Source organism: Arvicanthis niloticus, chromosome 14, assembly GCF_011762505.2.
Source record: "Arvicanthis niloticus isolate mArvNil1 chromosome 14, mArvNil1.pat.X, whole genome shotgun sequence".
In the NCBI taxonomy this organism is placed as follows: Eukaryota; Metazoa; Chordata; class Mammalia; order Rodentia; family Muridae; genus Arvicanthis; species Arvicanthis niloticus.
Window position 1 is genome coordinate 65,679,278 of NC_047671.1, and position 26,156 is coordinate 65,705,433.

At 44.3% G+C, this 26,156-nt stretch overlaps 1 long non-coding RNA gene across 2 annotated transcripts in view; it reads left to right on the forward strand.

The window, feature by feature from the left end:
- The window catches only part of LOC143434367 (uncharacterized), a 28,232-nt gene extending 14,880 nt beyond the window's left edge, over window positions 1-13,352 (forward strand). Inside the window, exons 3-4 of one of the 2 annotated variants that reach the window (XR_013103828.1) lie at window positions 643-704; window positions 12,255-13,352. This is a non-coding gene — a long non-coding RNA (uncharacterized LOC143434367). Of the gene's footprint in view, window positions 1-642; window positions 705-3,176; window positions 3,557-12,254 lie in introns of those variants that run through there. The other variant, XR_013103829.1, reaches the window with a different exon arrangement.
- Window positions 13,353-26,156: the final 12,804 nt, after the last annotated feature.

Below are 26,156 nucleotides of genomic sequence, written 5' to 3' on the forward strand. Positions count from 1 at the left end.
GTATAATGAAGGTAGCAGCCAAGGGTCACCTCAGATTCTTCCTAGGAGCCTGTAATTCCCCAGAAACAGACAACTTTTAAAAAGGAGTAAGTTTGCCTGAGAAATAAAACACATTCCAGACACAGGCAATTAAAAATGACCAGAGCCTGAGTGAGCTCAGAGGCATTAGAATCAATGGGAAGGAAAACAAACAAGCTCAAAACCATGTGTGTGTGTCCATGCGTGTGCGTGCACCACTCGAACTCATGTATGTGCATGCACATGTGTATACATGAGGTATGTGTATGTGGTTTGGGAGGGGAGGGGTACAGGCCAGATGTGCATGTCAGATGTCTGCCTTGATTATTCTTCACCTTATTTTTTCTAAACCTGGTTTTAAGGTTTATTTACTGTATTTTATGTGTATGAGTATTTTGCCCACATGTATGTACACTTGTTACATGTATGCCTAGTGTCTGAGGAAGTCAGAAGAGGGCACTGGATCTCGAAGAACTGGAGTTACCATGGTTACTTTTTTTTATCTTTTGTGACAGGGTCTATCATTTAATCTGGAGTCCAGGGATTCAGCTAGGTCAGCAAGCCCCAGGGGACCACCTGAGTCTACTACTCAGGCACTGATAAGGATATCTGTCTTTTATATAGGTTCTGGGGAGCTGAACTCAGGTCTTCGAGCTTGCAAGAGTCATGTTTCCAACCCTCAAAGTGTAAGTATCAAACTTAGCTGGGTGTCTTGTGGTTTTACTTATGATACCTGGCAATCTTACTCAGCTGATTTTCTTAAGCAACCTGCTTTTGCAGCTACTGGCACAGCCCCTGAGCATAAAACCAGAGAAATGAACTGATGGCTTTTATGGGCTTTTCCTATGAGAGTGAAAATCACTGCTTCATTGTCCCTTCTAAGCTTGACATTTTACTCTTAGATTTTATATACTGTATATGCACAGTATATGTATATACAGACACCCACAGTATAGATACTTCAGGTAGGTAGTATCTATGATGGCTATTCTTAGTTGTCAACTTGTCTACATCTGGAATGAACTACAATCCAGAAATGGAGGGCAGACCTATGATACACACGCACGCACGCATGCACGCACGCATGCACCACGCACACATATGGGTTTTTTTTTTTTTTGTTTTTTTTTTTTTGCTTTGTTTGAAGTGGGTAAATACACTTCTAGTCCTGACAGTTCAAGTAGGAAGACACACATCTTTGATTTGGATCTCTAGGGGGAAGACATACCTTTAATCTGGGCCACACCTTCTGCTGGAAGACTATATAAGGGCATGAAAAAGGGAAGATTTTGCTCTTTGCCTGCTTGTCCTTGCCTTGCTAGCAAGTCCATTTCTTTACCTTTTTTTTGTTTTTTGATTTTTGTTTTTTGAGATTATAGAGCCACTTTCTTCAGCATTCTAGCCTCAACTGAAGACCAGCTCAGACATCTAGCCTTTGTGGACTGAGCAACTTTTGGATTTGTAGGCCTTTTTTTTTCATAGGCAGTCATTATTGGCTTAGTTAGACCATAGTCTGTAAGTCATTCTAATAAATAAATAAATAAATAAATAAATAATATATGGAGATTTATTATGTATAATTATATCATTGTATTATCTATTATTATATGAATATCATATGTATGGGGATTTATTATGTATACACACATATGTGGGGATTTATTAGAATGACAAGCTATGGTTCTACTAATCCAATAATGGCTGCCTATAAATGGGAGGTCTAAAAATGTGTGTGTGTGTGTGTATGTGTGTGTGTGTGTGTGTGTGTGTGTGTGAGAGAGAGAGAGAGAGAGAGAGAGAGAGAGAGAGAGAGAGAGAGATTCATTCTATAAGCTTTCCTACCCTAAGGAACCCTGACTAATACAGTATACATCATTTATACTTCACTGGAGAGAGAGGGTGTGTGTGAGGAGAGGGAACACAGGGAGCAGGTGCGAGGGGAAAGGGGAGGATCACTGACTACATGCTTTCCTATTTCCTAAGCCTGCGCCATTCTACTGTGTTCCCAGTGACAGCCAGGCTCAGCCTGGTATATTATTTGGGTGTATGTTCCCTGTTTCAGAGGAAGAGAAATGTCAGGAACAACCTGAATATTTTTCTTATCCTGGGTCATGTTCTCATACCTTTATAGCTTGTATTTAAATACCTTAGTTCACTTTTTTAAGCTTTCACATCCTCAAATGGTTACAACTTGTATTCCTACACCTTAAATGGTATTTTAAGAATTTTACAATGTATATAAATCTTAACTTTTTTCTGTCTAATCACTTGCCACAAGACACAAATGGTTAATTATTGAAAGCAACCATTGCAATTTCTGAGTTCGAGGCCAGCCTGGTCTACGGAGTGAGTTCCAGGACAGCCAGGACTACACAGAAAAACCCTGTCTGGGGGGGGGGGGGGGGGGGGGGAAGCAGCCATTGCAAACCAAGTGCCTTGAAATAAAGGAATAGTAAAAAGTTACATCTGAACCCTGTTTACCTTTTAATATGGAGCCTGTTAGCAAGACAAACTTGTCTGCTTTTCTCAGCAGGAGACCTAGAAGCTTTAGAAAAAGCAAGGCTCCTATTTTTACATATGAAGTGAACCAACAGAGAGTTGCTACTCAGGGAAGACTGGGCACCTGCTGCTGCCAAACTGATAAAGCTACAGTTAGCCATCAATGCCATCAGAGACCTGAGAAAGATAAATTATAGCAAAAAGTATAAATGAAATGACCTGCATATTGGTCAAAATGACAGAGACTTTCCCGCTACCTGCATGATTACCCTAGTGGGCTATGTGATCTCCGTGGCTTTCTTGGAAAGCTGAGGTTGTGTCTTCAGCTCTTACATAGGACAGCATTATACTTTCATCTGCTGCACAGAACAGCGTAGGGTTTCAGCTGCCAGACCCAGAAGGTCTGAGAGATTTTCCTGTGGGAAAAAAACTTTTGGAAACTTGGCCAATCCTGACTTACGAAGAATAGGGTAGATAACAGTGACCACAGTTTGTATGGGGCCCTCGAAGCAGGCGAGGCAAGGGACAGTTTGTCCAGTGGTTATCATCTGTGCCCCAACTGTCTTCTTGGGAGACCTTAGGGTTGCTGCTAACACCTGGCATCTCTGGAATGCCAGGAAGCTTTTTCCATTAAACCTTTAAAACGCCTTATTCAACAGACCTCTGAGGATTTTGAGAACTGTACCTTCACCCCCACCATGAGCAAGCCTGAAGAGACCTTGGTTACCACAACAAGGTCAAGTGACGGGATCTAGGTGGAGTTACCCACCTTGGCTGCCCGGAACACAGAAGCGGAACTGCCCCTGGGCTTGCCTTGAGACATCTCCGGTCGTGACCTGGAATGGACTATGGACTATCCCACCCATCTGGAACCAGGAGGGGTTGTGGGTTGGGTCTTCCCCTTTAAATTGAGAGCCGAACATTAAAGCTTTGGGCCTTGATCAGAGAACTTTGTCTTGGCCTCATCTCTTCTCGCCCTCCTTCCCCCTTCATTCCCAGCCCCCTTTTCAGGTGAATCCAGTTGACTTGTGGCCGCGGGCGGCTACAGAGAACCATAATCTATTAAGTATACCTGCTTTTAAACAAATTTCACTTGATTTTAGTTATTTGATTTAGGCTTAACTTTGAAAACATATACAGGAGACTAAATAAAGCTTGTCCTTGTAATCACTTACTTACCTTAGTACTAAGTACGACTACAAGTATAGTTTTGAGTACACTGAAGAATTTGATCATTTACGAGGTGACTGACAATATATTAACTTGCATATTCTAATCATCTTTAACAGTCTACAAGTCAGTAGCTTTTATAAGATTAGAATTTGCGCCTGGCTTGGTGGTGCACACCTTTAATCTCAGCACTCGGGCGGAGGCACTTGGATCTCTGTGAGTTCAAGGTCAGCCTAGACCACATTGTGATACCCAGTCTCAAAAAAAGTTATATATACATAGGTATATCATATATATATAACAATGATAGAATTTGCATATTTATCCCTGTTAGATTAGCCTTAAAAAGTAACCCCCTTTTAAAAACTGAAACTCTTTTAGTAAGAAAATAAAACTTTAAATCATAATTATAGTCCACAGGGGGACTGGCAACTTTAGTTTCCTGGTTCTTTCATAGTGCACCATTATGGAATATCACAGTGTCTTGTATGACTCAGTTTATCAAAATAGCTAAAGCTTAACCAAGTTAGCTACAACATATGTTGTTAAGTCAGCCACTGTTAGCTTGTACCTTGGGTAAAGAGAGACATCCTACAGGCTCTTAGACAGACTGCCTAGGTCATTGTTTAGTTGCATTGTAAGACAAGAATATCCTCATTTCTGACGTTCTTCTCTGTGGCCTTAACTCCTTGGCCTTTGCTTATTTATTTATTTTAAAATTACTTATTAATAAAACATCACAAAATTGTCTTATAAATTTAAATATTTTAAAAGTTTTTTTAAATCCATTTTTTTCTTTAGTGTTTTGATAAAATTTCAAATTTTTCTTTAATAAAAAAAGTTTAAAATCTCTAAATTGTGGAATCCCGTTGTTTATAAAACAGCAGCAGGGTAATGCTGTGGGAAGGAGCACCTCAGCACCAGCCAAGGTGTCCCCCTGAGCAATCAAGCCATCTGACAGGCCTAACATAAAGAAGGTTTATTGGCAGGAAGGGAAGGGGACCTGGAGAAGGGAGTAGAGGCAGAGAAAGGAGGGGGACAGAGGACAGAAAGAGAGAGGACGAGAAGAGACTGGCCAGGAATGTGTGTGTGTGTGCAAACGCGAGTGCATGTGTGTAGAGGGAGGGAGAGCCAGAGGGGGGGAACTACTAAGGGAGGGGGAAAAAGACAGAAAGAGAGACAGAGAGACAGAGAGAGACAGAGACAGAAGTAATGAGTGGTTATATGCCTGGTTCCTGGCTTATACTTGGAGGGCAAAGACACAAGCTGTTGCTAGGTAACTGTTGGACCAAGCATAGAGGAATTGCTAACACCTACAATATCAAAAAATAATTTAAGTACCTTTCTCACTCAAGAGGGAAGAAACGGCACAACCACAGCCTGGAGAAAGCAATCCAAACTCCAGCAGTAAACGACTCAATACTTAGTATCCAGGCTTCACTCACAATCCTCTGGCCTCCTCCAAGGGACTCGGTCAGTGCTCAGCTCTGCTCTTGGCAGCAAGTACAACCTGTTATTGAGACTCCAGCCACAGCTATCTGATTGAGGCTTTTCCTTCTGGTGGCTAGCACGGGGCACCAGCATCTCCAAAACAGCTGGGGTCCCTTTCCATTCCCAGGCTTGAGTAAGAACTCAAGCCCCCACCAAACTGCCAAGCCTCATCTGCTCTCCAGGACTCCTTTGTGCCTTTAAAAACCAACAAAACCCCTGTGACTCTGACATTACAAAGTTCGGCTCTCAGCATGAGGTACATTTTTGTATATGATCACATGGAGATGCAGTTTTTTTATACCTTATTTTAAAAGCACTGAGACAAAATGGATAAAGCCCTGAAGATCTGTGGTTGATAACTACATGTAAAATTCAGGAAGCAGCTTATCTTAGATTATTGTAACTTTATTTATAGTTTTTTGAGACAGGAGCTCACTGTGTAGCCCTGACTGGCTGGAACTTGCTATGTAACTCAGGCTGGCTTCAAACTTGGGATTCACTACAAGTGGCAGACTTATTTTTATACTGAACATCAATTTTGGGAAAAAGAAATTGATGGAAATTAAAATAGTGTAAATAATAGTGTATCTTTCTTGTTAATAAAAAATAAAGTACAGGGCTTGTATATAGGAAACAATGTTTTCCTTTACTCATTGCTCATAGATTAATACACTATATATAAAGCTGCATATTGAGTCCCAGGGTGACAGCCTCACTGACACTACATTTCTTGCTTCATGGCATTCTCAATCTAGAACTGAAAAGGAACCAAATTTTAAAAAGAAATCAAGTTTAGATGGAGCATAGTGTCATTAAAAATTCTTTAAAATAGAACAATGAATATTAATATGACCACGACAAAAGGAATTGTTCGGAAGGACATGGAAGTGACCTTTGTAAAGAATATTATAGTGGGAAAGCAAAAGGCTGATGAACAACCGATAGTAACCACAAAGTGTTGCTGAAACCCAATGGTAAATAAGAAACGACATACTACTACACCTGTTTCTAAGTCGTTAGGAGACGTGGTTAAGCAAAATTTCTTGGATTTTAATGTAATTAATTTCTGTAAAACAGAGGTTTAAACTGTTTAATTACAATCCTTGTAAGATGTTTGATTATAAAAATTTACATCTGAGTGAGCTTTAAATGCAGAGCAGCTTTTTGTAAAATAACTGGAGTTATTCCTATCCCCCTCCAGTTTATAAAGCACAAGACTCAGACTGTGCTTTATTTATATGGCTTTGGCAATTACTGGGGGGTAACCCCAAGCTCCTTCTGTAACTGCTGGACTGGCTACTTCCCCAGATGTGGACCCCAAATACTTGCTGTTTAAATTTTTCTGGGTTATTTCTGCTCTAGCAGTCTGGTGTCCTGGCAGGGGCATTTCATTTGGGCATATGCTGCTGGTTCATCCTGTTTAATGGAGACCTGCTGTTTTCCTGGTCTTCTCCTCTGCTCTCTTTCTTTTCCTCTCTTCTTCTCTCTTGTGGTCCCTACCTTAGACCCTATCCCAGTAACTCAACCTCCACCTCTCTCTATTGTCCCTAGTGATTCATTGTAGCCATTTTTATTTAACCAATGGTTTTAAAGTTGGGAGCAATATTTGCACAACAAAAGCAATTTGCTTGTCTTGGGGAAACCAGATCTTGGGATACAGAATTTAGCATTTAAATACATAGCAGCATCAGACCATCCCCCAACAGTTTTTAAGTTATTATAAACATGCAATTCAAAATTATTAATTTTATTTAATCTTCTTCTTCTTCTTCTTCTTCTTCTTCTTATTATTATTATTATTATTATTTTGGTTTTTGGAGACAGGGTTTCTCTGAGTAGCCCTGGCTGTCCTGGAACTCACTCTGTAGACCAGGCTGGCCTCGAACTCAGAAATCCCCTTGCCTCTGCCTCCCAAGTGCTGGGATTAAAGGGATTAAATTGCCCAGCAATTTACTTACTTTTTGAGACACTGTATCTCTTTGTCACCCAGACTAACTTGGAACTCAGTATGTGGAAGTACTTTTACATGAAAGTTAACATGGTGACATGACACAATAAACCAGATGCACGCTTGATATCGCTGAAAAAGAAACAAAATGAACTTAATGGGAAAAGTTCAAAAATATCATTGAACTAAAAAGAGAACAAGGACCTCCATTTAATATAGATTTTGCTGATTCTTTTATTCTTACTGTAAGAAATATCTGACCGCTGTTGAGAATAGACCACTCCAGACCACGCGGTTCTAAGGGGGAGAAGGTTTATTCAGGAGATGGGGCAAAGGTGGAGAGAGGACGGTGGAAAGAGAAGAGAGAAGAGGAGTAGAGGCCGGCCATGACCGCGTGGAGAGAGAGGAAGGGGGGAGGGGACAGAGAGAGAGAGGGTGTAAGAGCGGGAGTAAGAGAGTAAGAGAGTAGGAGAGCAAGAGAGCGAGGAGGGGGCAAGCAGCCCCTTTTATAGTGGATCGCCTACCTGGCAGTTGCCAGGTAACTGTGGGGCGGAGCATACCTGGCTGTTGCCAGGTAACTGTGGAGGTGGAGTTTAGACGGAATACTAACACTTACCAAATCTTGACTAATCAAGATTTATTTTACTGCTATTTCTTCTTTGGTATTCGCTACATTCTATTTCTAACATTTTATTGATTATGCTCAGATTTTAAAACACATAGCTAATTTGTTTATGTATGTGTAGTGCAAGCACACATGTCAGAGTCTAATTATATCGTCCAAGCTAGCCTGGAAGCTATGACTGTCTTACTACACATCCACAGCCAGCTTTTAAATTGTTCCTCAAGCAGGGTTAAGATGTGCTTTCTATGGAGGATTTATCTGTAGATAAACACTGAGTTTTCAGGAGGGATGAGACCACGGGATCTGTTAGAGTCAGATATCCACAAAGAACATTCCTGATGATGCATCATTTTGGTAAAAACTCTTTTTGTTTTTTTTTTTTTTCGAGACAGGGTTTCTCTGTGTAGCCCTGGCTGTCCTGGAACTCACTCTGTAGACCAGGCTGTAGACCGCCTGCCCCTGCCTCCCAAGTGCTGGGATTAAAGGCGTGCACCACCACCGCCCCGCTTGGTAAAAACTCTTAAAAGATGACTCCTTAGGGCAGGATTTTACCTTTGGGAAAAACAAACAAACAAACAAACAAACAACTCTCCAAACTAAACCAGACAAACACAAAACAAGGCCAGGCAGCTTCCTGGCAAGATGCATAGCTCTCCTGGTAGGGCATCTGTGACTAGGCTGTGTGCTGCATAAACTCTTCAGTCATGGAGTCTACACAGCAAACACGCTGTGACCCCCTAACCATGAGGTGGAGTTAGGAACCCACACATGCTTTTGTACCCTCTGTGAATTCCACTGCATTCTAAAACTCCAACCTCGAAGGTATTGTGTCATGAAATTTAATAAGCCTTAATATTTACTGAGGATTTAGTACGTTCTGAGCACATTGCCTCATCAACACTTTCCTGAATATACTTTATAAAAATCCCCAAACATAATTCTCACTCTGATATGGAATGAATGCATCATTTAACTCTGAAATGACTGGATCAGCAAGATGATAAAGCCGTTAGAAGAGCATTTTGAAGAAACAAACGTGTGGGTGTTCAAGAAGAGTGTTAGGATAGATTGTACTTTGTAACCATAAGACAATATACCTCTGAGCACAGCTTTTCAATTCTACTGAAATTAAGTCTATTGGTCTAGCTGAAAGTTAATATATAATTCCACTAAGTCTAAACTCTTAGTTCCTGTATGAGTCACACAAAAAGCTCTGTACAAAAGTCAAAGGAACTGTGCTCTGATAGTTGAGTGATACATGAGTGAGCAGGGTTAAATAACCACACAATGTGTCACCAAAGGCACACCCTGAGTTCCCTTTACCTCAGATCCAAGCTTTCCATATCTTTTAAGGAATTTACAGTGGTGTTCTCTAGAGGAATTGATCCTGTGGAATATATCATTATAAAAGGCATTTTCTAGATTGGTTTATGCAGTCTGAGGCTAGATAGTTCCATGATGCTTGCTTGCATGCCGGAGAGCCAAACAAACAAAACCTGACAGCTGCTTAATCCAAGCTGGAAGCCTCAAAAGTCAGTGTTTTAGTTCTTTTTTAAAAAATACCATAACCAAGGCAACTTATAAAAAGAAAATTGTAGTGGGTTGGCATAATGCTACTTGTATTATAATTAATTCTAATTTGGGGTCCCCAAGACAGGTTGCCCCATAGGCAAAAGAGTCCGCATGTAAGATACTGTGGCCCTGCCACCAGTTAATTGTGATTGGTAAATAAAGATGCCAATAGCCAGTAGCTGGGGAGAGGAGACATAGGTGGGGTTGAGGTTTCTCAGGCTTGGTGAGAGAGGACCATGAGGAGGAAAAGAGAGGAAAAAGGTCACCATGGAAAAAAGGAGGAACGTGCAGGAGAGAGAAGGAAAGCCACCATAGTAAATAGTAAGTGATACCTCAGGATTATGGACAGGGAAACAGATTCTATCAGCATGGAGGGTAGGCAACTGCCTGGCTATTGTGCTGCCTAAGACTGTTTAAAAATATAAAGGCTGTGAGTGTGTGTTTCTTCCGGGAACTCAATAACCAAAGGCAGGGTAGAAACCCCATGACTGGGTATTTAATACTTATTACTACAGAAAATGTTTATTGGGGCTCACAGTTCCAGGGAGTCAAAGTCCATATGGCAGGGAGCATCACAGAAGACAGGCAGGGATGGGGCTATGGTGTGAACTTTTGAAACCTTGAATCCCACCCCCCAGTGACACACCCCCACCAGCAATGCCACAGCTAATCCTTCCCAAACTCTTTCACCAACTGGGAGCAAGTATTCAAATATATGAGTCTATAAGGTCCATTATCATTCAAATTGCCACAGGCAGGGAGTAACAACTTGCATGCGGAAGGCCTGGGCTCCCTGGAGAGTGGCTCATAGAAGGCTGAGTGAAAAGGCTGAGTGAGGGAGCTGGAGTCTGAAATTAATGGATGAGGTAGCAGCAATAGCCTCATTGCTGTATGAAAACTGAGCTCACTTACCTGCTGGATCCTTCTACTTCAATGCTATCAGGAGTATTGGATGGTGCTGCTTGTTTTGGGAGGGTAGTTGACAGAGCTGTTTTTAAAGTGCATTCAGCCAGTCTAGCCTTTTTAGCAAGCTTTCTTCTCACTGCATGAGTGATACTTTTTGATCCTCTTTTTCTGTGGCAGTGGAGAAAAACTGACAGACCCAATATCCCAACCTTATTTTAATGTCATACTTCACGGCATTACTATTCTCTCTTTACACTATAGCATGGTTTAAGAATTAAGGCATGGTGGTGCTTGCCTTAATCCAGGCACTCAGGAGGCAGAGCCAGAAGAGTCTCTGTTGTTGAACCCAAAGATCCAAAACTGGAGGGACTCACTCCTGAAGAAACACTCACAGACAGGATTTGCTGTAAAAACATGAGGTTTAATGGTAATAACCAGTGTACTGGGGCTCCTTTGAACGCAGGCAAGAGGAACCCTGAGCCAAAGATGGGAGCAGTTTTTATACAGAGTTCATGAGGGCAACCACAAAGGCTGTGACCTTTCCAGGTCCGGTCTCTAGGTGACTCAGATTCACACATTATTTTTATAACAATGAGTGTCTTCTGTTTGCCCAGGTTTACCACATTAAGGGCCCAGCTTCCTGGTTGCCTCTCATCTTGGTTCCCCTGGAATGTGTCTATGTGCTCTGGGCCTTCCTCACCTGCAGGTGGGTTCCCTCCCCTGTGGTCTGAGGAATGTTAATCAGCCTCTCCCTTCTTCCTCTGAATGTTAATCTAGCAAGTGTTCTCTGACTAAGGAATGTGCCTTTCCTGGGATGTGTCCTGGGACAGTAGGATTCTTCAATTTTAAGTTGGAACTGAGACCTGAAATTCCACAGTATGTCTGTGTACCCACTTGCATGCCTGATGCCCACAGAGGCCAGAAGAGGGTGTTGGATTCTCTGGAGCCAAAGTTGTGAGCTGCCATGTGGGTACTGGGAGTCAAACCCGGGTCCTCTGGAAGAGCAGGCAGTGCTCTTTATAAATGAATGTAGCCTGAGGGTGATTCTTGATGTCTTCACACATGGCTTAATATCAAGCTCTGGTCTCCATAAATGTTATCCACACACCTGAACTAGCACCTATGTACATATGTACAAACCATACATACAAGAAAAATGGAGAAAGGAAAAATTATTGTGTAGAGTGAAAAATTATAAAGGCCATTTTATGAAATATGTGTAGATATTTTTTTTTTTGCCTTAGACATGAGCAGGAAAAGTGCAGATTCCAGAACTCGGAACTGAATGTAAGATTTTCACTACCCCAGGGCACATTCCGGGTGAAGGACATTGCCCCTGAATCAGAGGACACTTGCTGGATTACATTCCTCAAGCCTCAGGCAGCAGGCCCACCTGTGGGTGTGTGTGTGTGGGGGGGGGCGAAGCAGGAAGACACATTCCTGACCATAAAAAATACAAGCCATCTAGGTGGGGCTGTGACTAGAGGAAGTGAGAAATATTTTGTAATGACAGTATAGGGGACAGTGACTTAGTAAGACTACATTTTTGAAAAAAATGAGTGTACTGAGTAATTTCCATGGCTATTAACCATTCAGGGTGAGTTTCTTTGGAATGTTTTGCTATTCTTATGTATCCTTGGCAACCCTTCACCCCCTCCCCACTCCCCTGGTTTGTGGTTTTCCTCTTTAAAAGACCCCTTAACCCATCACTGGGGGCCAAACTTTGCTCTTCAGAGAGAGAGCTTGTGGTTTGACTGCCAGCCAATTTCCCTAATAAAGCCTCTGCTGATTGCATCCAGGATTTCTTGTGATCTTTGGGTGGTCGTGATTTCCTGAGACTTGAGGAAGGGTCTCCCGAGTATGGGGGTCTTCAATTGTAATTTTGACTTGCTATATTGTATTGCCTATTAATTCGCCTAGTGTTGTAAGATGCATGTGGATCTGGCCAAGGCTCACTGGCCTTGATTACCTGGTGTTATTCTTACTTTGAACATAAAAGGGCTTTGTTTCTTTTTTTTCTTTTAGGTACCTGTGGGATATCTCAAGTCTTTGCCTTTTACAGTAACTTCTTACCTTTTACGGTAACAATGTTCTTCCTGTGACTGTGCACTTGCGGATTTTAGTTTACTGGAACCCCAGTTCTTCAGGAGTCTCCTTCAGCTGCAGCAGCACAGAAGTCCTGCATTCGATATAACCGAATCCCACTGCTCACTTAGTGTTAGTACGTACAGCATGACTGTCATTCAGGAACCCAGACCAGTTACCTGCACAAGATCTGAGCAAGATCAATTCAGTCTCAGAGAGAAACAGCTGGAGAAGCAAGGGTTTTATTAGGGATAAGAACCCTTCCACACCCCAGTACACACACAGCAAGACACACATAAGGAGGCTCTGCAAAGCAGAGGGAGACTTGGGAGCCAGAGTCCAGTTTCTCTTTAAGGGCTGGGGTTTTAAGGGTCTTTGCAGGATCTTCTTCTAATTGAGGGTTCATCAACTCAATAAAGGTGGGTGGGCTTAAAGGCTCACAACTTTGGGGTAGACATGTCCTGATCTGACCTTGAATGTGGTAAGCAGGCCCATAGCAGGTGCCTACTGGCAGGAGAAAAGGTCCGCCTGGCCTTTGATTTAAGCTGCCAGGCTGTTGTCTCAGGTCAAGAGGGTGAGCGAAGAGCCAGATGTTTGCAATTTTTATTATCTTTTGTAGTTCCTGTCAAGGATCTGTGTAAGTCATGGTCCCTTGCACATACTGTCCTCATGCTCCGGTGGATGGCCCCACTCCCGTATCCACCTGGGCAAGACTAATGGGATATAGTATGCTATCAAATAAAAAAAAGCCACAAAAACCAAAAAGACATGAAGTTAGTAGGAAGCCAGGCGACCTGTTGGGCAGGATTTGGAAGGAGTGGAAGGGGAAGAATGGGGCTAAACATGACCATGTTTCCTTGTATACATGTACAAAATTCCCAAGAGTAAAGAAATTTAACAAAAATTATGAATACGCTGAAGCTCCAAAAGTAGTTTCCTTTAACTTAACTAAGAATAACCTGGCAAAATACCATGAGCTTTGTGATGATATTAAACATGGTAATAAATGGATTTTAAAAATGGCCTAAAAATATTCCACATTAACACTTACTCTGTATTAAAATTGTATTTCTTGGCTTGTTTTCATAGCTGCATCAATATATATATATATATATATATATATTTAGGTCAGTAGGTCTCAATCTTCCTGATGCTGTCATCTCTCATGTCTAATCCCTTAACACAGTTCCTCATGTGCTGGTGTCCATAAAGGCCTCTTTCAGGATTGCACCATTCAAAGGCAAAGTACTTTGGCTTTTGGGGGCCAGAGGTAAGCTGAAGAAAGCATCTTTCAGGTCTAGGACAGAATACCATCTTCGGTCTGGGGACAGAAAGCTTAATAGAGTATAAGGATTAGGCACTGTAAGGTATATGTCCATCACTCTGTGGTTAACTTCCCGCAGGTCCTGAACGGGACAGTAGTCATTTGACTTTGTTTTTTTCATGGGTAACAATGGGGTGTTCCAGGCTTATTGGCATGGCCTAGGGACTCCCAAGGCCATTAATTTCTGGATCTGTGGAGTAATCCCCTTCCGTGCCTCCTGTGACATGGGTTATTGGCGGACTCTTACAGGATCTGCACCTGGTTTGAGTTCTATAAACACAGGGGGTTGATGTTTTGCCAGCTCCATATCTCCTGTTTCTGCCCACGCCTGGGGAAACTTTGCCAGCCAAACCTCCAGATCCTGATGGGGGGGGGGGGGTTTGCTGGTGACTTGTATAATCTATATTCAGTCTCAGAGGCTAGGTCAAGTGTTAGCACCTGGATTGGGTTACCGTTCTGATCCATCACCTGGATTTCTCTAGGATTAAAATGAATCTGAGCTCTCATCTTGGCTAGCAAGTCTCTCCCCAGTAAGGGGTAGAGGCATTCAGGAATGACAATGAACGGATGGGTTACCCTTCCCATTCCCAAATCCACCTACCTTCAAGTAGTCCATGAATACTGTTTGTCGCCAGTGGCCCCTTGGGCCCAGGATTTTTTACTAGACAACGGTCCTTCAGCCTTCACAAGCACCGAATGTTGAGCTCCTGTGTCTACCAGGAAATCTAAGGGCTTCCCCCAACTCTAAGGGTTACCCTGGGCTCCGGGAGGGTTTCTGAGCCCCGACTTCCTCACTCGTGTTCTTCCCCAGTGACCATGATCTTGTTTGTGGGCTTTTCCCATGGGCATTCTTTGGCCCAATGCTCTTCCTCTTTACAATAGGCACATTGATTCTTACCTAAGGCTGGCCGGTGACCTTCTCCAGGTTCTGGTCGACAGCCTTCTCTGGGCTCCCTCCCTTCTGTGATGTTCCAGAGCTGCCACTTTCTCTCTTTTGAGTCTAGGTTACCATTGGCTAGCAGGACCTTGGCCAGGTCCCTGTTTAATATTTTTCTTGTTTTAATGTTTTTTTTCATCTTTAGTTTCTCTGTTATGGAACACTTTCTCTGCAACCTCTACTAAATCTCTCAATGACTTTTCTCCTAATCTTTCTAACTTCTGTAACTTCCTCTTAATGTCTGGTGCTGACTGATTTATGAATGCCAGTGCCACTGTGCTGGAATCCTCCCTGTCCTCAAGATTTAAGTGTGTATAATGATGGAAAGCATACATGATCCGCTCGAGGAGCTCTGCTGGGCTCTCATTATCTCTCTACCTTAGCCAGATTTGTGGGCTGTTTAGCTGCTGCCCGGTACCTGCTATTAGACACTGTAGATAAATCTGGATGCTCGCCTTTCCCTTACCTGTGTTGTAATCCCCATCTGGTCTCCTAAGAGGGAATCTCTCATCAATGTTCGCTGGGTTCTGGGTTGGGGTGCCATTGGCCCCCAGGATGTTCTTCTGGGCCTCTAGGATGATGTGTTCTCTCTCCTCTGTTATAAAAGAAAAAAATCTGTAATAACTGCTGACAATCATCCCAAGTGGGCTGATGGGTAAAAAGGATGGTATCTAAGAGACCAATGAGTTCTTTAGGGTTATCAGAAAATCTAGCATGTTCACTTCTCCAATTGTAAAGATTGGCGGTAGTGAAAGGCCAGTGATGGTGGGGTTGGTCTCCCTGTTCATCCACCAGCCCCGCTGCCCTCAGGGGTAAAATTGTGGAGTCTGTCTCTGGTTTTACGGCTTGGGGTGGCACTGCTGAGCGCCTGCTCCGAGTCCCTTGAGCAGGGCCCCCTTCCATCTCTGAAGACAACACCATTGGAACCTGGGGTGCCCTCCCCATGGGGTACAAGGGTGGGGATGGAGTCAGCGTGGGAACTGCCAGCCCTGTTGGGGGAGTCCCTTGGGGCGGGAGCATGGGCATAGTTCCTGCAAATGAGGTCAAACGGTGGCTCCCAGAGGTCAGTTTGCTAATGGAGGCATAGGGGCCAATGCATGTGCTGGTGGATATTCGTGTATGGGCTCCGCTGCCAAGAACACCGGTCCTCCAGGCAAAACCTGCGCAGGTGGAAGAAGCATGTGTGGTTGTCCTAGTGGCCCGAACGCATGGATGGGTTCTGCAAACGGGGTTACAGGCCCCGCTGGTGGAACCCATAGAGGAGGTGCATGCGCCTGTGCAGGCGGGGGAGACGGAAGTCCCCAAAAAGGAAAGGCAGGAGTAGGCTCCGGAGGTAAGAACTGAGGGGCAGGTGCAGGCGGGGGAGGCAGAAGTGAGGTTGGTATCTCAGTCGGTACCTGAACATAGGGTGGTGGGAATATGACTTCTTCTGGAGTACTATCCTGTAAAATGGGATAAGGGGACTTTGGAGGTTTGGAGACTTCCCGCTTGCTTTCTTTCGTTCCTCTGCCACTAGGGCAGGCATCATTCCTGCAGGTGAAGAAGTGTTAGCTGGAGGTGGATGAAAAGACTATTCACGGAGGAAGATTGGTAACCAGATCTTTCCAAAGCACAATATATTGGACCTGTTCCGGGTGCCCTTGTGCCTTCTGAAACACCGTCTTCCACCGCCAGCACCGTGGGGAGATGAAAAGTTCCTTCCAGTGGCCACCCGACCCCGAAGGTGGGCTACTCTGAGTTGCAGTACGTGTGCATCTTTTCTTCTTTACATCAACCGAGAGATTGTGGGCTCTGGCCCTCACTTCCTTAAAATGAGCTAGAATGATGTTAAGTGGGTGAGAAGGAAGGGTTCGTGAGTCAACCTGTCCCATTGCATCCATCACAGTCCCGTACAATACAAGACCAAACACTCCTAACAGCACTATAGACAAACTCACACGCACACACGATAGCCACATCATGACTGGAAACAAAGGTATATTCAGACGCTAGGGCTCACAGATTCCCGCCTAAGGAAGTGGAAGTGGGGTGGGTATGAAAGCAAGCTGTCTTGTGGTTCCTCCTCAACTGCAAATTCCTGACAAACAGGAACATCATCTGTGTAGGAGGAGCTAAGGTGGGAAGAGTAAGGAGAGGAAGAGGAGAAGGAAGAGGAGGAGCTGGGAGGGGGACGAGGAGGGGAAGGGAGGGGGAGGGGGAGAGAGAGAGGGAGAGAGAGAGAGAGAGAGAGAGAGAGAGAGAGAGAGAGAGAGAGAGAGAGAGAAACATGGAGGTGGATGTTCACAGGTCTCTTGCAGTCAAAGGTAGTTGGTATATCTAGGTTGGGTATTGGGTTACACCTCTGATTGAGTGGGCATCTTGTTATTGATCATTACCAAATATATAAAGCCTTTGGATAATCTAAGCATTAGAGTCTCATTTGTACTTAGCCCGCATGGTTTCGGGATGGTCTGGGCACTGCTCAGCCTTGCAGAGACAGCGTGGAAGATTGGCAGAGTCATCTCTCAAGCTGGCGTGGCAGGGCTGGTGTTTCTGGCTGGCTGTTTCTAGCTGCAGTGCGAATGAGGCCTCTGGCCACAGAACATGGCGGCTGAGCTAGGCAGAGCCGCCACAGCTTAGATAGTTGGCTTGACCAGCGGCTGTTTAAAAAATATTTATTTCAACACATCTGACCTTTCTCCCCAACCTATCTGATGGGCAGGTACCTCATCTGCCCTGAATCTGGGGACATCTCGACCCCTGCAGCTGTGATACTCCAGCACGTCTGCTTCAATCACCCTTTGCTGCTACACAGTTACCTTAAGGCTTTTTCTGAACCAAAATATGGCCAGAGAGAACAGACACAGACAATACAGAAGTACTGTCAAGCACTCACCTCACTCACTCGCCAGCAGAAGGCTCCTCATGTTGCAGATTCTAGAAGTCTGTTGGGGAATCCCTGATGGGACAAGCCCCCAAATGTTATGCCCAGGTCTCAGGATCTCCAAGAGATCTCAAAGAATTGCCATATCCACTATAGAGATACATAAGAGTCCTTTATTTCAAGCCCAGGTTTGGACCGAAAATTGCTCAAAGCAAAGTTATGGCCCTGTGTTTAGGACTGTGTAGGGAATATATACAAGCAGGTTACATAGGGGTAGGAAAGTGGTGGATAAGGGAAGCTATAATGTTTTTACAAACCGGTTGCAGCTGCCTGGGAACACTTAATTGGCATGATTTCTCTCTAAGGATGTATGTTTTTTGCTTTTCCCAAGGCCATAAGCCACCTGTATTGGGGAGTGTTTGGCCACTTCAGGCAGCATGGATACTGAAGGCTGTGCTACATTTGTTTATCAGTTCTCAGGCTGATATCTGCGTTCCCAGGATGTGGGTGCTATTGGAAAGAGGATTTGTGGCCTTTGGTGCTGGTGGTTGCATCTTTCTTGGGGGGAGTTAGGTGGCAGGAAGGAATGGGGGGGGGCTTCTGTGTGCCTGGGGCTGGGGAGGGGAGTGCTTTGGTGAACGCCAGCCGCTAGGCTCCTGGGGAAGTGATGAAGCCAGTGCTAGCCACTGAGCTTGGCTTCTTCACTTCCTTCCTTTCTTTCTCTTCAGACCTTTCTTCCTTCCCTGACCTTGATCCTTGGGGGTCAGTGAACTCTCTGGAGAGCAGCAGGTTTCCAATAAATCTTCCTTTAATACATTCTAATCTGGCTTGAATTGGCTCATTTCACTCCTCATCAGAGGACAGTTAGACTCTGCACCAGCCTTACTGGTACAATGTATCACTTATTATATATACAGCTTGAATTTCAAGTCTTGTTAAGGAAAACACATTTTTAAGTAGCAACCAGACGGAGCAGTGGTGGCGCACGCCTTTAGTCCCAGCACTTGGGAGACAGAAGCAGGCAGATTTCTGAGTTTGAGGCCAGCTGAGTCTACGGATTGAGTTCCAGGACAACCAGGGCTACACAGAGAAACCCTGTCTTGAGAAAAAAAAAAAAAAAAAGTAGCAACCAAGTGCTTTGCCTTCTTTGTGGCATATGACGTCATTAGCATGAAGCGACCTTATGCTTCCATTGTAATAACAATAAAACCCTTTTCTTCAACCCTGTCTGGGAGAGGTCACATCCTTATTTTACTCACATGCATATATGTTATTAGCATGGTGACTCCACTCAGTCTTTCTGGGTTGTACAAGCCCTATGTAGCTATAGCCTCAAAGGAGCAAAGGCACCCTTTTCTATTCAACCTGGGTGTCTAAGATCACCCCTTACTATGGAGGACAATAGGCTTTGCTTTCTACATGACATGGCGGCACTTTGATCTCCTATCTTCATTCTTCAGCTGGGTGTGTCAGTGAATGGTTGTAATCTCTGTCATTTTCCTGAGGTAGTGAGCTTGAGGTCAGCCTGTTCAAGATCATGTTTAAAGTAAAAACTAAAACTAAAAAATGAAAACACACATCCCTCATTGTTCACTCCTCATGTCTGTCTGCTCAGTGCCCAGACCCAGGGTGTTCTGAATGACTCCTCGTTTCCTCCAGGCAGGCTTCTTATCCCAGTCAGCCTTGGATTTACTGGCCCTGGGCTGGGGCCAGTTGGTGGCTATCAGGTGGTTCAGATTCTCTGTGAGGCAAATTGCTGAATAAACCTAGCATGATCCAATCTGAGAAGAAGTATGGATCAAACCACACACTACTAGTTTTCCCAGTTTTGGTTTGTGAAGTAGGTGGAAGTGACCTAACTCCGACAAGGGGCCTGGGCTTCAGCCACTGCTCTTCCCTCCCAGCATCCATGTGGTACCATTTAAACAGAATCCTGACACAGACGCTTATGACAGAACCGTTAAAAAAAGCTGCAGTCGATGTCAGGCAAAGGTGGGAGAGGAGGTCCTTGGTCCTGTGAAGGCTGGATGCCCCAGTGTGGGGGAATTCGAAGGTGGGGAGGTGGGAGTGGGTGGGTGGGGGCAGATTCTCATAGAAGCAGGAGGAGGGGGCATGGGATAGGGGGTTTCCGGGTAGGGGGAAATGGGGAAAGGGGATAACATCTGAAGTGTACATAAAATATTCAATAAAAAATTAACTAAAAAAATTAAAAAGAAAAGAAAGAAAACACCCTACAGGCTTGTCTGCCTACAGCCTGATCTTATGAGGCATTTTCTTAATTGATCCCCCACCTTGATGACTCTAGCTGTATCAAGTTGACACAAAACTAGCCAGCACATCTTAGATGCCACTATTTGGCTACAGTATTCGTGTGCAAAGCACAGAAACAGTTCATCTGGTTTCATCACTATTCCAAGTAAACCTGTTGTTTATCAACTTGCAAAGCAAATAGTCATCTAAGGGGAAGGCTGCACCAGCTTCACAGACAAAGCCCATGCTGGCGCTGGGAGGATGATTACATGGTGAGAAGTGGGCTCAGGTTCCTCACCTTCTCATCCGTTCAAGGATTGCCTGGCATCAAATGCATGCCATTTCCAGGATCCAAGCTTCTCAAAACTGGATGTGACCATGGTTCAGGACAACTCTGGCACTCATTAGGGTTTTGTTGAAGAAAATGACATTTTAATTTCCATTGGCTGAGACTCATCAGACTATGCTGAACAATTCCTAGCTACTCATTATGTACCATCGAGGCACTTGCTAAGCCAGCAGACCCCCTTACCTTTTTGATTAGGGAAAAAAAAAAAAAGATGTTTGGTACACGTAACTTTCCCAGCAGCAGGAGACAGGCAGCTCGTGCTACAAGGCTCACACGTGCCATTACAGAGGCAGAAGCAAACACCACCTTCCACAAAGGAGCACAGAGAAACCCACTGTGAAAAAGGAATCTGTCCCCTGAGCCCAATTAATGCTCATGAATTTAAGCACCTACTATGTGCAAAGTAAAGCTGGAAATGAAGAAAGATAATGAAAGCATAGGAAGGGTGGCATTTGCAGAGTTCTCGTTACTTCCTGTGGTGGTTGACTCTCCTTAGAGGGAAACCTAGCCTGTGTGTAAGGGAAGTGGTGGGACACAGAAAAAGAGAGTCACCATCATGGCTTGAAAGAGGATCCGGCGATCTGAAAAGAGAAAAGTTAAGCTTTTGCCTACATGTGTTGTGATCGTTTTTTTGGGTTGTGGTTCTGCAGACCTAGATCTTGTTGCACATGAACATAGTGTGGTTGTTTCCTTCTCTTGTGCCCTCATCTTCCAATCCAGCTCACTACCATGGTGGTTTGATGAGATCCTCACCATCTTAAGCGAGATGGAAAACAACTTTGAAAAGATCTGGGTGACAGAACTGGTGACTTACGTCCTTCCCGTCTTGTTAAAGTGATGTGTACGGACCCACAGGAGCTTCAAGTTCAAGCTCAAGGAGACGACTTTATATCTCTCTACAGTCCTCAGTCGCTCACCATTGTTCACAATGAAAACAAGCCTGCTTTGCTTGGGACAAGTCAAGGCTACACTGTGCACCCTCCCATGGACAGAATGTTCTGCGGCTCCTTTAATTTACCCAGGTTTCAGCAATATTGCTTAGGCTAAAGATACCTCCCGGTGATGTACCATTAAGAATTCGTCCATTGTTTCCTTCACCAACCTGTTTATGCAGTCAACACAGCTAGTTTTAAAACAGAAGGGAACGGCAATGAGCTGAATTTGATGGTAGGAGGTGAGGTTAACATGCTGCTCCATCATGGCCTCTCTCCCACTAAGAAAAGATTTTCTCACTTCATCCACCTCCTCTACCTCCTGGCTCTTGTCTTTTATTTCACATCTGCATGACATTAACATCCACCCCGGCTCTGTAGGTTCCATTAGAGTTTTGTAATTCAGAGGCAGGTGTGCTTCATAGTCTTATGGGATCAGGGCCTGTGCTTTTAGATATTAAAAAGAAAAACACAGCTTCCAAACAGCACAGCTTCATCTTAAAAATGAAGGTAACGTGGAACAGGGAAAAGCCACGGAGGCCTCAGCATTACACAAAGAGCTAGAGGCAAATGGGTAAAACGGGGGGGGGGGGGGGGTCCACTCCAGGGAAGAGCACAGCAATTTTGTCCTGTGCCAAATGGTTTGCCCTGAAAACATGCCTACGGATGGCATTATATAAACTCAACTGGTTATATTTAGGAACATATATGTATATACATATACCTCTCTCTCATGTGTATGCATGTGCTACCTGTCTCTCATATGTGTGTGCATGTGCATGTACACACACACACACACACACACACACAAGCTTTACCAAAGAGGCCATGGATTTTAAGGAGAGCAGAACAGAGCACATGTGGGGCTTTAGAGGGAGTAACAGGAAGGGAGAAATATTATAATGAAATTAGAATCTCAAAAAAAAAATAAAAAATGCAAAAAGAGAGCAAAATAAAAAAGATGTGATGAGTTCTTCACAATGATAGAATAGTTTCTAAGCTAAGTTGCTCTTAACCACACAGTTACTTGTATGATTTTGTGTGACCTGTGCCCAATAGGCTCATACACTGGGGACTTGATGGCTAGCTTACTGGCCACTAAGAAGGGAATGGATCTGACCTAATTGCTGGAAAAAGTCTTTGGTAAGATTATAATGGAGGCATAATTGGAAGGAGACGGAAAAATAACCAATGTGGTCTAATCAGAGAAAGGAGTCCACTGGGACCACAGCATCTTTCCTGCTCCGAGGAAGGAGGTCATGGCATCGTTCCTTCCTGTCTCTTACTTCCTGCCAGCCATATACTGAACTGCTTTGCTCCACGATGGGTTCCTGCTGCTGTGGTATTCTGTGCAGGCACACAGGATCAGATGCAACAAAAAAACTAAAACCATGGACCCAAATAAAGCCCTTTCTTTATTAAAAATAAATAAAAAAAATAAAAGGAATGAACTGGAGTCACAGGTCATCTCTATCAACGTCAACAAAGATGATAAATGCACGCTAGCTAGAAAGCTATTCTCTGACAAGTGAAGGAGCCCACGTGAAGATGGTGCTGGTGGGGCTGGCATGAAGGGCACCAGGTCAACGTGGCTGATTACATCTGGCAGAGCTCCCAGCTGTGTGCCTTATTCATGCCTGACCTGAGGCCAGTTGTTTTTTGTTCACCTGGCTAGGTCCAGTTTCCTTATCCCCCAAATGTCCTGTAATGCTTGCCAGCGGGGGTGGGGATGGGGGTCATGAAAGGGCGGCAAATGATCTGAATCCTTGAAAATCCAACAGGGCGTTCCAACCATCTAAAAGTACGAAAGTACGGCCTCATGGAAGATGAGAGACAGAAGGCCTGTGGAGATCAGCACAAAATTTGGGTCAAATGTTGAACTAGGGATTTTCTATAAATTTCTATTAGACATTATTTTGTAAATACAATATATGAACATTAAGGTATGACTTTAATGTGATCAGTTTGCATGTCAATATGACATTTATTCTAAAATTTCTTCAATATGATCTAATATTAAATAAATCAGTATCTTTTTTTACTCAGCAGAATTCTGACCATATTTATAAGGAAAAATTTTATTTTAAGAGAAGGTTCTGTACTACAACGTGTATATAAAGAATTTTATGACTCATGCTAGTGTCTAACTTTCATGTGGTTTACATTTAATTTTATAAAAATTTTGTGAAGTATTCAGTCGTTTAAGCATAATTTATTAATTAACCCAATAATATTTCTGAGTCTCAGATAAAAAGACCATGTATTGAAAAAGGTATAATAGTTTATATTAATATGCTTATCAAGTTAAAATTAATTTTTTGTGTATGGTATATGCATGTGTGTCCATTGGTGTGTATGTGCAGGTGTGAGCCCTTGTGTGCAGAGGCACAGTGTCTTTCTGTCTACCTCTGGGCTTTATTTTTTGAGGCAGAATCTCTCTCTCTGAACTTTGAGCTCCCTGATTCAGCCAGTCTAGCTGTCCAGTGAGCTCCTCCTGTCCTCATTCTCCCAGAAGTAAGATTATAGATAAATCTCACCATGTGCAACTTTTTACCTGGCTGCTGGGGATCAGAACTCAGACCCTCAGGCTTGACTAAACATTTCAACAGCTCGACCATAGCCCTAGCCCCGGAATTACCTATTTAACCAGTGGTGATTACAATATGGAGGACTGAAACCTTAGCAACAATAAAAATGAGATGCTATCTCTTTTGTTTGAAGAAATAGGATCTTGTCAGGTTAGCTTGGTGGGCCGGATATTTGCTATGTAGCACAGCTGGTCTCAAACATGCATCATTTTTTGTCTCAGTCTGCAGCTAACTGGTATTACAGGTGTGTTCCACCACGCCTGGCCAAAGAGAGGCTCTTTTTTATTTTATTTCACTCTTCTCCTTCTATCATATACAATCATTTTTAACAAGCTCACAAACTTGGATATTGTTCATTCTTACTTAGCATATGCCAAGTAAAATATCTTTTATCTACAGAAACAATTTCTCCACCCTTCCACATTTTTCACATTTTCTCCTTCCTCCTTCTCTTTCTTTTTCTTTTTCCTCTTCTCCTTTTCCTCTTCCCCCTCCTCGTTCTCCTTTTCCTTATCCTTCTCCCTCTTCATCTTCTTGGCTTTTTGAGACAGGGTTTCTCTGTGTAGTTCTGGCTGTCCTGAAATTCATTCTGTAGACCAGGCTGGGCTCAAAGTCAGGAATCCTCCTGCCTCTGCCTCCTGAGTGCTGATATCAAAGTCACGTGTCACCACACCTGGCTAAAAGGAAAAAAAAAAATTAAAGAGTAAATTAAATAAGGATCCCACTAGTGCTCACCATGTACCAGGCTCCCTTGTGCCCTTTAAGGACATCACCTCATTTAATAAAGTCATCACATACACTTGTTTTTTCTTTTCTGTATTTTATTTAATGTGCACTAGTGTTTTGCCTTCATCTATCTCTGTATGAGGGTGTCAGATCTTAAAGTTACAGACAGTTGTGAGCTGCCATTTGGGTGCTGGGAATTGAACCCAGGTCCTCTGGAAGAGCATTCAGTGCTTTTAACCCCTGAGCCATCTCTCCAGCCTCTATACTTGTTTTTGATGGAGTTGTGGAGGTGTGCTTTATTCCAGACCAGTAAGTCCTTTTTTTTTTTCCAGAAGTTTTGTGTAATGTGTGTATGTGCAGGTTTGTATATGCATACAGCGTCATACACACATGTATGTGTCTGTGCAGGTGGAGGGCAGAGGTTGGCATTGGACTCTGTTCTCTACTCCACCTTGGTGTTTGAGACGTGGAGTTGGGAAGTCTCTCACTGAATCCACAGCTCACCAATTGCCCAATACATGGCTGGCCAGAGAGCTCCTGGGATCCACCTGTGTCTGACCTGTCCAGTGATGCTAAGAGCACACTCATCCGTTGCTAGTGTTGTTAAGATCAGAGTCTGGGCCCTGGCTGCCCAAGCCTCTGTTCTCAACAGGACAATTAAAACAGCTAAGTAACAGTGAAAAACAAAACAAAACAAAAGATTAATTCAATGTGGCCACATTGGGAAAAGAAACAAATAAAGAGATCCAGTGACCTCACCCTAACCCAAGTTTACCTTCAGAGTCCTGAGATATACCTAACTAAACAGTTCTAGCCAGAGTGTGGTCCCTTCCATCATTGACCTAGTTCCTTCCCCAGCATGATACTATGGAGAAATTCCATTTTTTTTTTTTTTTTTGAAGACCATTGTTTTTAATAGTTTGATGGCTAAAGAAAGGAACACTCGTCTCTTCGGAATCTTCTCTTTAGCCTGCTAGGATGGTTTATGTAGTCATGGTCAGCTGAAAAGAAACACCTGCACACAATATGCTGGGAACACGTGCTGTAAGGAGCCTAGCAATGTAGTTAGCAGCAAGAAGCACTCGCACAAAGGGTAGCCTTGCACCTAGGAGATGCATCAATTCAGTGATCAGCTTGCCGGTTAGCTAGCTGAGACTGTGGGGCTCATGGGCCTATTCACCTTCGATGAGAAGGCTAGTCAAGGCATAACGGATACACATAGACCCACACTGCACCCGACAATCCATAAATCCAGGAAGAAAATTGTCTCCTTCGTCGCCCTCCAAAAGGTCCTGTTTCCCACGAACATCATCCCTGGTGCAGAGCGCTGGGGACGCGGTCCTTGCTTCATGCCGGGTCCACTAGGGATGGTGACCCGGGTGGGCGGGGCGAGGTGGGGATGCTGGCGCAGAGTACCAGAACCAATCAGGACCCGCGGCGCTCCAGGGCTAAGGCTCTGGGTTCTTCTTCTCCAGGCGCAGCGCCGCCTGGCGAGTTGTGCACGGGCGGGCGGAGCCTGCAGGGGTCTCGGGACGCCCAGGGCTGTCGGGATTGTCCTCGTGGGTGTCCGCGGTCCGAGGTCGCCGCGCGTCTGTCATCTCTTTCCTTCGCCCTCCGGGCCCCGGCCGCGGGCATCCGCCGGGTAGTCCGGGATCTGTGCGGGGGCGGCGCCGCCTCTTCCTCCGGCCCCGCGGCGGGAATGCGGCTGCCGTGGCCGGCTGGGCAGCGGGCGGCGGCAGCAAGCGGAACCCGGGCGCACTCGCCACTGGCCGGGACGCCGCCCTGGCCTGCGCTCGGCTCCCGAGGCCGCCGCTGCGCTCCGGGGCCCGGCGCGGAATGAGGTGGAGGCCGCGCGCCGGCGAGCGCCCCGCTC